Below are 12,692 nucleotides of genomic sequence, written 5' to 3'. Positions count from 1 at the left end.
GCTACAAGTAAAAATGTAAGAAACCGAAAACCTGCTTGCAAAGGCAACTGAAAGCCTACAGCACCCGATCATCTATTCATTAATATGACTGCATGGAACTAGAGCAATTTCCAACTGAGAGGAAAAAATAAAGACTAAATCTAGTCATGGTGGAAATATAACTCAGCACAGTATAAGATAATTGGCCTCTAGTTTTGCGGCTAAAATAGTTTCCTTGTTTCACAATAGCAAAGGACTGCTTTGCTGATAGTAGCTTTCCGTGTTCTGGTTGTTTTGCGGCTGTTACTGTTCAAAAGGCTTCTCTCTTTGAGGTCATGTCACTGATTCTCCTTCCTTTTTTCTTTTCAACTTTTTATTAGACAGAACAGAAGTTACACCTTTCATGCCACTCCTCCAATCGTACCGTGTGGGTTCAGTGAAGTTCTTAAGAGTGTTTAAGCTTTGCACTTCCCGTCTAATGACATCACCCAAATTCTTGAAGCAATTAGAACTCTGCTAAGAATGCCAATCTATCCATTCCCTTCTGCGTTTCTTGAAAGGCTAAATCTGTTTGTTGATGCTGAAGGCATTTTTAATTAGGAGAAACAAGTGTCTAAAAAAAGATGTGAGTTTTCCAATGAATATCCTGCCTGTTTTCTGCCAGATAACAAATGTAAGTTTGGGGGCAATTTTCAAACTGTCTGCCCGGGTGCAAAGTTTGTACAGATCTTGTTCCTTATTTTCAAAGGAAATATATATTCTTACCTTCCTTTGAAAATTTCCATGGTTACAAAATACATGTTTCTTAAGTGGATACAATTTCTATAGAATTTAAGCCCCCCTTGCCCCCCTCCCCCCCCCCCACACACTTTTGCAAAACTGTAGTGCAGTTTTTAGTGCCTGCCTTGACGGTAATAGCTCCAATACTCAGAATTCATATGAGTGAGCTATTACCGCCACAGCTGGCGCTAATAACACTGGAATTCGCACCTCACTCAGATTGTTCACATAAAATACACAACTCATATAAAGTGGCAAAAAATGGGCCGCAGCTTTATTGTCATAAAAACAAACCTTAACAAAACAACTTAGAACATTTTCCAATACAGTGTAGCTTATTCTCAAAATTCTGGAGCTACTCGGTGTCCAACTAGCTCCTCTTCCAAAATTCTCCCCCATTCCCCACTTCCCTTTCGGCAAGACTCGCGGTGGTGCAGAGTCCAGCCCCCACCCATGGCGGTATCGCACATGAGCAGCTAACAAAATTTAATCACCCAATCTGTTGCATAGCCACACTGATCCAAAATTGTTTCTCCAACATAGAATTTTTCCGCCAACAAAACTGTGACCATCATACCCCCTACCCCATCCGCCAAAACCACAACCCGCCAAAGAGAGGATCCATAAAGAGGGAAGGGAAGGGTGGGACAATTTTCCCTCACCAACTCTAACCTTCCTACACTCCCTCCAAACCCTTAATGCTCCCCTGCCCACCAATTCTCTTCACAAAATCCTCCAATCCCAGAGCCCCTTCCCCAGCCAATCTTCCCTCTCTCTCACCTACCCTATCCATGCATCTCTTACTTCCACACCCCTCCCCTTACCTATCTTGCCTCACAACCCACTACCTATTCTCCTACCTTCCTGCTAATATTAATTAACCCTTCCCCCCCCCCCAACCCAATCTTCGCTGGCTCATCCAGCGTTATAAGCCCGCAGATTAATCTGCAAGCCACTAAACCGTGCTACAGTTTTGTAAAAGGGAGAGGGTGTCGATATTTTCCATTTCTACCCAAAACATACACTCCCAAGAATGTCTCTCTTTGGGTTTTGGAATCGCATGCACATTTTTAAGTTGCATAAGAGCAATATGTACACTGCAGATTTATTCATATTGATAACATACCCATGTAAATGAGTTTGAAAAGCATCCTTAAATTTGCACATAGCACTCAAAATATCATCAGTTTTTCTTTTGCTGGGCCATTTGCTTTTCTTGTTTGATCTCTTTTATTTCCTGGTTTATTTTTCTTAATGTTTAGCTCAATATTCAAATCTGCCTAGCTGTGCGGTAGGTGCAATCCCTGGATTTTCAGTGGCATTATTCCGATACTCCCTCTGAAAATCATTGCAGACCTAAAAATTGCTGTCCAAATTTGTCTGGATAATTATTTGGGTACAGGTGCAAAATGTCACCATTATCTGGGTAAAGACAGTGGTTTCTAGCATACTCAGATATTTAGCATCAACATCTGGATATCAGCTGGTGCATAATACCAGGGACATATTTAAATGCCACAGCCACTATGTAATAGAAACAGAGACCATCAAGTTTGAGTTTTGAACCAGTTCTTTTTTCTTTTCTTTATGGGGAATAAAATATGGGGCCTTTTTACTAAGATGCGCTAAGAAGTAGCCTGTACTATTTTTTTTATCGCATGGGTGGCCCACATGCAAAAGCCACTTTTTGCACAGCTGTAAAAACAGCCACATTTCTTACATATCCTATTAACGGCCACATGCTGATTTCTCCATTACTACTAATTATTTCTAGAGTGCAACCAGACGTATGCAGTGCTCTACAGGGTCACAAGGATACAGTCTCTACTTGAATGAGCTCACAGTCTAATCAGTGAAGACAGACAGGATGCCAGGGTAGGGGTTACAGTTAGCTAGGGTGGGTTAAACTGCTGGGTAGAGCGATGAACAGAGGGTTATGAATTAAAAGCAAAAAGGCGGGTTTTCAGCCTACTTGTGAACAAGGGAAGGGGTGTGACACATGGACTCAGGTAGTTTATTCCGGGCATATGTGGCAGTGAGATGTAAGGAATGGAGTCTGGACTTGGCAGTGGTGGAGAAGAATACAGATAAAAGTAGCTTATGTGTTGAACGGAGTTCTCAGGGAGGCTTATAAGGAGAGAGAAGAGGGACTGAGGGACTGTCAAATAAATATATTTATATGTTAGGAATAGGAGTTTGAACTGTATGCAAAGGCAGTTAGGGAGCCAATGAAGTGATCTGAAAAAGAGGAAGGCGTGGCCTAGTGGTTAAAGCTACACCTTGAGGTTGTGAGTTCAAACTCACATCGCTCCTTGTGACCCTGGGCAAGTCACTCGGTCCTCCATTGTCCCAGTTAGGTTAGATAGATTATGAGCTCTCTGGGATAGATAGGGACAAATCCCTGAGTACCTGAATGTAAACCACTTAGACAATTAATAGGTGGTATATAAATAACTTAAATAAATACATTTTGCTTTTGAAAACAGGAATCACTTTGATTGGTGGAACATTTTTCCTAAAATATCCATGTAAATGTATAGGTAACAACCGCTCTGTAGTTTTCTTTGAGCCTGCACAATTGACCGCCTTCTTATCTTCAAAACGTCTTGAGGGAGGTAACATTTAGAGCTCAGATGTTAAATATGTCTCTCTTGTAGTCAGTGGCGTACCTAGCATATGTGACACCCGGGGCCCATCATTTTTTGACCCCCCCCATCTATATGAAAAATATGATTTTTAGTAACAATCTACATATCGCACAACAAGAGTGTACCTAGGAAAAGGCAGCATCTTTTTTTTTTTTAATTTAAATTTAATGCATTTACAATATCAAAAGATATCAAGGAAAAAAAGGTTTTGATACAATATTTCAATACAACAAACAATACAGAAAACACAATCCTTTACAAGCCCACAAAATGGGGAAACATATTTGCATATTTACTAACTTAATTTAAGGAAAACAAAGAAATGGGTTGAATTCCAATGAACCCAAATCATTCCCTACTGTATTAGGACACGGACATTTCTAACCTAATTTCTCATCAAAGTGGCATTATGAGACTCAAAAGTGAAAGAGAGGAATATGTAGAAGCTGATAAAAGATAAGGCTGAATTGCTTAACAAATATTTTTCTTCTGTGCTCACAGCTGAAGCACTGAGAGTGGGACTGCAGAAGACAAAGGCAAATAGGGCTAGATCTGTGGTAAACCCTGATTCATTTTAAGAGGATTGTGTTCGTGTGGAGTTTACTAAACTAAAGATGGACAATACAGTGGCGCCAGATGGTGTGGCACAGTGGTTAGAGCTATAGCCTCAGCACCCTGAGGTTGTGGGTTCAAATCCTGTGCTGCTCCTTGTGACCCTGGGCAAGTCACTTAATCCCCCATTGCCCCAGGTACATTAGATAGAGTGTGAGCCCACCAGGACAGATAGGGAAAAATGCTAGAGTACCTGAATGTAAACCACTTAGACTATAAGTGGTATATAACTTGATCGCTCTGCTGCATTTGACTTGGTAGACCACACCATACTACTACAGATACTAGAAGCCATAGAGATCTCTGGCAGGGTATACACCTGGTTCCAAGGATTCCTTAAATCAAGAACATACAGAGTAAAGACAAACTATCTTAAATCAGACCCCCTGGTCTAACTCCTGTGGAGTACCACAAGGGTCACCTTGAACTGCAAGGTACTGGTGGAATAGAAGTCACTAATGTAATGTAATGTAAATGCTTAAATAAATAAATAACTTAAGGAAGTTCTGGTGGCTCCACTGACTGATCTTTTCAATGCTTCTCTAGAGTCGGGAGAGGTACCGGAGGATCAGAAAAGGATGGATGTGGTCCCTCTCCACAAAACTGGAAGTATGAAAGAAGTATGAAACTGCAGGTCCATAAGTCTGACTTTTGTGGTAAGTAAATTAATGGAAATGCTTTTAAAACAGAGAATAATGAAGTTTCTGGAATCCAGTGGATTACAGGACCCAAGGCAACATGAATTCACTAGAGGGAGGTCTTGTCAGATAAATCTGATCAATATTTTGACTGGGTTGCCAGAAAATTGGATAAAGGGAGTGCGCTAGATGTGGTATATTTAGATTTATGCAAAGCCTTTGACAGTGTGTGCCCCAAAATGACAGACTGGTGACAGAGAATAGAGGTCAATGGAGGTGAAGGTGACAGAGAATAGAGGTCAATGGAGATGGCTCTGAGGAAAGAAATGTTACCAGTGGTGTGCCTCAGGGTTCGGGTCTTGGGCCTGTTTTTGTTTTTTAATGTACTTTATGTTCTTTTTAACATTTTTGTAAACGATGTTGCTGAAGGGCCATCTGGTAAGATTTGCCTTTTTTCAAATGGTATCAAAACTTAAAGACCTAGCAAAGCTTGAAGAATGATCTGAAATTTGGCAAGGGAACAGTATAATTTAGGGACTGAAGAACTGTTGTGCACGATAGAGGAGCGGGACTTGGGTATGATAATATGTGATGATCTTAAGGTTGTCAAACAGGTTGAAAATGCAAAGCTGAAAGCTAGAAGAATGCTTAGCTACACAGGGAAAGGAATGGCCAGTAGGAAAAAGAAGATGAGACCTCATTTAGAATATTGTGTATGATTCTGGAGACCGCACCTTCAAAAAGATATAAACAGGATGGAATCAGTCAAGAGGAAGGCTACTAAAATGGTTGATGGTATTCAAGATAAGGTGTAAGGAGACAGACTTAAATATCTCAATATTGTGGCGCCGCCGGGCCCGTGGATATGCTCGGCTCCGGTCAACGCTCAGAACAGCCTGCGTCCTACGTGCTTCCAGAAAAGCTGGAAGTCCTGCTGGGCACACAATCCAATGAGGAAGCAAAAAGGATTCCAAACAGTCACTTTCAAAATAAAATAAAGTCCCACTTTATTGTGGCAATGCAGCTTGAACAAGGTTCAGTTCATTCTTTCCCAAAACATAAGAAAAATGGAACAAAAATCAAATCGAGTTGAAAAGCAAACAACCAACAACTCACACCTTCCTTGCAGGTGATACAGGTAAGTAGCAAGGTGTAGTCCCAATCGTTCTGCCTTTGGCAAACAGGCAGTAACAAATTGTCACACTTCCTTTATAAATAAAGCCAGTGCTGTGCCCAAGCCTAGATTGAAGCCGGCTTGGCCCCAACCAACTTAACAGTAGTTGGTGGGGGAGGGGAGTAGCAGAATCCACTAACTTTACTCTGTAAGTAACAGAATGCCACAAATGGCCCCACAATCCCAACCTAGGATATTATGTGGATTCTTCCCCAAAACTACTTCCTCAGGCACACAATCAAAAATTGAAACTTTGCTGGCCTTCAAAACAAAAACATAACCTCAAACAGTCCAGCACACTGAAACCTAACAAAAAGGTTTTCAGTTTCAGGCACCTAGTAAGGAGCTCAGCACTGCTCCCTTACTTCTTACAGGTGCACAGCATTCCCCAGCAAGAAGCCTAAACGATTGCTAGCATGAGCATACAAACAGAACACAACCATCAATTAAACTTAACTTTCCTCCATAGGGCAAGCTTCTGTAATGTTGGCAGTTTCAAGGCAGTCCATGAGCTCTGATTCTGCTAGCTGGTTAGCTTCAGGGTCAGGGGCTGGATCCACCATCTCAATGTCCTGGCAAAGTTGAGGTTCAGGAGAGCTATCCTGCCAACCTCCTTCCTGGGCTGACCCAGGGCAGACTGACTGCTTCCTCCTCAGAGCAGCCTCTAGTGCATTGAGGCGACCACGCCCTGTTCTCTGAGGGGGAGGGACAGCTTGCAGCTTCTGCCTAGCTTTCCTAGGACTTCTAATTAGCTCCTGCAGCTGGGAGTTAGCTGAGAGAGTAGGAGGATTCAGTGGCTGTTCCAGGTTGTTACCCTCATAGTCCTCTTCTCCCCAGGGATCTGTAATCTGGGATTTAAAGGGGAATGCAAAGTTTTCCCTATTCCTGGACTCTAGCCTGTCACACTGATTAGCTCTTTTAATGGCTGGGCTAGGTTTATCCAAAGCCTTACCTGGCACAAGCCGAGCCTTAGGGCTAGGGTTGTGACAATATGTATACTTTGGAGGAAAGGTGGGAGAGGGAAGATATGATAGAGATGTTTAAATATCTACATGGCATAAATACGCATGAGGTGAGTCTCTTTCAATTGAAAGGAAATCAGACTGAGAGGCCATAGAATGAAGTTAAGAGGTGGTAGATGTATGGAATAGTCTCCCAATACAGGTTGTGGAGACAAAGACTGTTTCTGTGTTCAAGAAGGCATAGGATAGGCAGGTGGGATCTCTTAGACAGAGGAGGAGATAGTGGATGCTGTGGATGGGCAGACTGAATGGGCGTGGTGTGTCATGTGATAAAAAAACTTAACTTGGCTTGACAAAAGGTGTGTGAAGGGGGGGTATTAATATCATGCATTAACAAAAGATGTATGGTACATATATATCATGCCTCTACAAATGACAGCCCATCCCTATTGTTTGCATCCTGTGAGCTATCATGACATTTCTATTTATTCACAATGCTTGATATACCACAAACCGTCTAATAATGGATTCTATGCATTTTACAAGTGTACCATAAAAGAGGGTAGAATATAGGAGGAGGGAGGGATTGGGCTGAAGAAAGTTGGTTAATCAAGGGAACAGCTGAAGGATTTGGTAAAGAAATGAGTTTGAGCATTGATTTGAATGACAGAAGAGAAGATTGCATTCTGAGATAGGCTGACACACAGTTTTGGACCCACTTGAGCTAACTGAACTCACTGAAGGTGAATCTAATTTCTTAGCAAATGTCTTCCGATTTCCCTTCCCCCCCCCCCCCCCCCCGGGGTCCTGCTGCAGTTCCATTTCCTTTACAAACTAGGGCCACAGATTTAAGTCCCATCAAACTTGACATCCTGATCTAAGAAGCAAAGAAGCCAGGGCTGAGGGGGGACTTCAAAAAAATGCTGTGAGCTGTTCACAGTGTGAAGCCATGCAATTAAATGAAAAATAAAGTAAAATGATGCCGAAGCAATTCCAGACCACTTTCATGCACAATTATTTTGGACCACGATACTGTAGAATGTAATGAATGAATGTGTCACTGCCTTTTATCAGGTCTCCACTAAGCCAAATACCACTTCTAGCTTTAGCGCGTGCATAACAGTGAACAGTCCAAGGCCTGGATCTGCTAATATCTAATTAAACACCAAGCTGTTGAAGATGATTATGTTTGGCAATGCTTCTAAGAATTATGCCCATTAAATATAAAAAAATGACTAAAGAAAGCGAGCCGAGATGAACTTATTCAGTCTAAATTTAAATCTCATTGCTGTCAAATGCTTGATTATATTGGGTGACAATTTAAAAAGTCTGGGATTCACATGTCATTCAGTGCACGTTACATGTTTTTAATAACAGTTCTTACTGTCTATATACCCTTTTGGGCTGATTTCAACAGTACATAGACCAAAGCATCTGAAGAATGCTTCTCTGATGGGATCACTGGAATGCCACTTACTGTGAGAAACTATTCAGGATCTTTCAGTAGAAATCTATTTATTTATGTTGACATTCTATGTTGTGATTTTAAATCATGGTAGTCCTTTTATTAAGTTTCAATTTACCGATTCTAACTGTACCTCATTCATTGTGTAAGGAACTACGCATATTATTTTATTAACATGAATGAAGATAGCAGGATGACAGATTTAGGGAGACAGTGACTAACTTAAAATGGAGTCGAGAAGGGGTTTTTTCTCTCTCTCTCAAAATGGCTGACAGGGCCTGATTGCTTAATTGGGTTTTCAGATCAGCAGAGGGCTTTTGCTGGGCTGATTGATACATTGGCAGTACCATGTGTTTGAGCTGGACTCGAATATGATGACATGCAGAATTTCCAGAGGGCTGAAGGAAGCAGGATTATCTGTGACTTGTCTTGCCCGATGTGAGGGGCAAGATGACCTGGAACAGTAAGGCGTTTTAGGGCCAGAGGAGTTGACATGATCACGTATGCACCAATCAAAAGCTAAGGTATAGGGGTGTAACACAGGCTGGCTAGTGAAGATTGGCTGGTATTATGTGTTCTGTCCCCCTCCTTTCCTTGTAGATGTTGTGCTCTAGAAGCCACGTATGCATGAGTTTGGGCCTTTCCATCTCATCACATGGTCTAAAATTTATGAATAAAAAAAGACTATTTAGAGAGGTAGGGAGGAGGTTGCTCAAAACAGGCCTGTTCCTGTTTTGGTTCCCTTCCTCTACAGCAGTGGTAAGCATGCCAGCGGGGGCATTCAGAGCCCTGTCTGTGGGCATGCACACTGTCGCCACAGCACATAGTTCGCCAGAGTTTGTTACTAGAAAGCCATAGGGATGCAGGGCCAAGCTGTTCCTCTCCCTCTCTCCATGCACGTCTGAGGACATATTTGATATCACCCGCCCCTCTACCCAGCAGCCCAATAGGAGCGCTTCCTCCCTCCCCTATCTGGGGTAAGGCGGGCGGCTTACATGTGGCATGAGGGTGCAGTGCAGACAGCAGCCTGTTGAGTCTGTGGTGAAGGTGATTCCTGTGGTGGGGACTGAGAGGAGCTAGGCTGGAGGGGAGCATAGCTCACTGCATGGCATAGCAGAGGGGATCAAAGTATGAGCCAAGGTTAGACAAATAATCAGCATGCATGCAACAGCAAAAATCACATTAATTGTTCAAAAGCATGCCAAATGCAAACTTTTACCTTTCAATAAAAAGTTGTTTGTATCATTGAAAGCTCTGTTATTGTGTTTTTCTTTTAAGACAAAAGATGTTAATGTATGAGTTGTTTTTTCTAAACTAAAACCTCAGTATTCAGGTTAAATTGCCGTGTTGGCACTTTGCGATAAATAAGTGGGTTTTGGGTTGCAGTGTGGGCACTCGTTCTCTAAAAGGTTCGCCATCACTTAGAATCCTAACGGAGTTTAGCGGTATATAAGAAATAAATTACATTACATTACATTACATCACTGCTCTACAGGGACCATGAGCTGTTTCATAGAGAGAGAATCAAGAATTGGGTAATGTATAGTTTCCTTGGATATAATTTAGAGATTCTAGTTGTTTTAGAGAAACTAGTTTAGTTGTAGTTTAGATATACACAAAATAAGAGGTAGTTGTCTTAGAAGAGTTTCACTGTAATTACTTGTAATTATCAAATTAATTTCCTCAATAAACCAAGTTGATTATTTAAGTTCCCTTCTGGTTTCCGCTGTCATGTTTGGGTTTTAGCTTCCTGACATTAACTTTGCAGTAAATTCGATCTCTGGTGTAAAACATAATGAAAAAGGTAAAGATCACATGCATTGGGGTAAAATTACAAGAACAGCAGTGATTTTTATCTTAACAATGCATTTATGTTTATATTTGGCCTTTTTACGATTATTATACCTGCTGTACACCACCTTGGGTGAATCTCTTCATAAAGGCAGTTAAATTCCAAGAAATAAATAATGTATGTTATGTTACCTGACTTCAATAAAGTCAGACTTTAAATAATAAACGTAAACATATTTGATATACCACACACACTATATATATATATACTGTATATATAGACCAGTAGTTCTCAACTCAATTCTCGGGACACACCTAGCCAGTCAGGTTTCCAGGATACCTGCAATTAATATGAATGAGAAGATTTTAATTCATTGCTTCTATCATATTCAAATTTATCTCATGCATATTCATTGTGGATATCCTGTAACACTGCTTGGTAGGTGTGTCCCAAAGATTGGGTTGAGAACCCCTGTTACAGAACATTAGGCACTTTACCATAGAAGGTGTCAATCAACCCAACATACAACAAAGATCATAGGCCAATGTTGTCCTGGAGAACCAAGCAAAATTCCAGAGTCATCTGTGGATGGTTAGGTAATTGCCATTAGAGAATGACACGGTGACAAAATTCATCACCGTTCCCGTCCCCGCGGATAACCGCGGGAAATAATCCCATCTAGTGTCTATCTCAACCTCAGTCCTTCTACACCAGCATTCTTCAAAGCAAAGCTTGAGGGTCAGTGGTTGTGGCCATTCATACTCTGATTCTTCCCTCTGTCCTTAAAGAATGACATGAAGATGGTTTCCCACGGTGATGAATTTTGTCACCGTGTCATTCTCTAATTGCCATCTTCCAAGCAAAATTCCAGAGTCATCTGTGGATGGTTAGGTAATTGCCATTAGAGAATGACACGGTGACAAAATTCATCACCGTTCCCGTCCCCGCGGATAACCGCGGGAAATAATCCCATCTAGTGTCTATCTCAACCTCAGTCCTTCTACACCAGCATTCTTCAAAGCAAAGCTTGAGGGTCAGTGGTTGTGGCCATTCATACTCTGATTCTTCCCTCTGTCCTTAAAGAATGACATGAAGATGGTTTCCCACGGTGATGAATTTTGTCACCGTGTCATTCTCTAATTGCCATCTTCCTCATTAAATGGAGTGGATCAGAGTTCCTCAGTACTGGGAAGATAATTTTTTCATCTGTTTGAAGTTTTAAAAGTTGTCCAGGACTGAGGCAGATATTGTCATTTGTCATGCTTTCTCTTTTGAATTGTAGCAACATGGCCAAAACTGAGCTACTTATCCTTCAACCTAAACCTATCTCTTCTCTCCCCCCACTCTGTATCTCAGTCTCTGTATCTCATCCTCTCTGTCTCGTCAGCTTTCAATCTTGGGGTCATCTTTGATTCTTCTCTCTTTGCACAAAATTCAACAGACCACCAAAGCATATCATTTCTTTTTCTATAATATCACCAAAATCCAACCCTTCTGCTCTAAGCAAACTATCAAAACCCTTACCCAACCCTTTATCACCTATCGCCTAGACTACTGCAACCTGTTTCTCACAAGTCTTCCACGTAATCATCTCTCTCCCCTTTAATCTATTCAAAATTATGCTGTTTAACTTATATTCTACCAGAGTTTCTATGCTCACATTAGACCTTATCTCAAACCACTTCATTGGCTACATATCCATTTCCACATATAGTTCAGACTCCTCTTATTGACTTACAAGTGCATTCACTTTGCAGCTCTTCATTATCTCTCCTCTCTTCTCTCTCCCTATACTCCTCCACAGGAACTTCATTCTTCAGGCAAATCTCTATTATCTGGACCCTTCTCCTCTATTGCCAACTCCAGACTGTGTTCCTTCTCTCTTGCTACACCATGTGCCTGGAACAGACTGCCTGAGTCAGTACATCAAACTCTGTCCCTAGAATTATTCAAATCCAGGCAAAATCCACTTTGTTGAGGTTGCTTTTAACTCCTAAACCCCACACGCTTGTAAAGCACCCATGCTTGAGAAACTCCCTAAGCCTCTACTTATCCTGTTTGTCTGTTGATTAGATCGTAAGCTCTACTGAGAAGGGACTACCTTTTAATGTTTTAATGTACAGTGCTGCATATGTCTAGCTGCGCTGTAGAAATTATAAGTAGTAGAAGCGAAGAGAGAGATCCCAGGGCATGGTGAAAGAGAAGCAGATGTCAGACCATGGGATGAGTTGGGGTGGGAAGAATGAAAGGAGAAGGGAGAGATGCCAGAGTATGGGGGAGGGAGTAAAGAGAGAAAGAGAAAAATGGAACGGACAGAGAAAGAGTGTGGACACTGGATGGAATGGAGAGTGAAGAGAAGATGAAGAAAGCAGAAACTAAAGATGGTAAAAGGCATAAAATATATTTTTTGTTGATTTAGAATAAAATAGTATTTTTAGCTGTAATGATAAACATTTAGAAATAGAAAATGGAAATAACGTTATCTTTTTAGTAGACTAATTTTAATACATGAGACCAAAATTCCCTTCCTCAGGCAGTAGCATACCAAGGGGAGGTGGGGCTTTTCACCCCAGATGCAGCTCCTAGGGGGTGCTCCCCTGATTCTTTTTATTTGGGAGGAGGTTGTTAGAAAATAACCAGCC

The 12,692-nt window shown here is 41.4% G+C and overlaps 1 protein-coding gene across 1 annotated transcript in view; it reads left to right on the top strand.

The window, feature by feature from the left end:
* Window positions 1–4,571: 4,571 nt before the first annotated feature.
* The window catches only part of LOC117367155 (phospholipid scramblase family member 5-like), a 60,498-nt gene continuing 52,377 nt past the window's right edge, over window positions 4,572–12,692 (top strand). Inside the window, exon 1 of the mRNA XM_033959479.1 lies at window positions 4,572–4,675. The gene's annotated coding sequence lies outside the window, so the exon portion shown is untranslated. The remainder of the gene's footprint in view (window positions 4,676–12,692) is intronic.

The sequence above is a fragment of the Geotrypetes seraphini genome, chromosome 9 (assembly GCF_902459505.1).
Source record: "Geotrypetes seraphini chromosome 9, aGeoSer1.1, whole genome shotgun sequence".
In the NCBI taxonomy this organism is placed as follows: Eukaryota; Metazoa; Chordata; class Amphibia; order Gymnophiona; family Dermophiidae; genus Geotrypetes; species Geotrypetes seraphini.
Note: the sequence above shows the minus strand (reverse complement) of the source record. Positions and strands in the feature narration are given on the sequence as shown.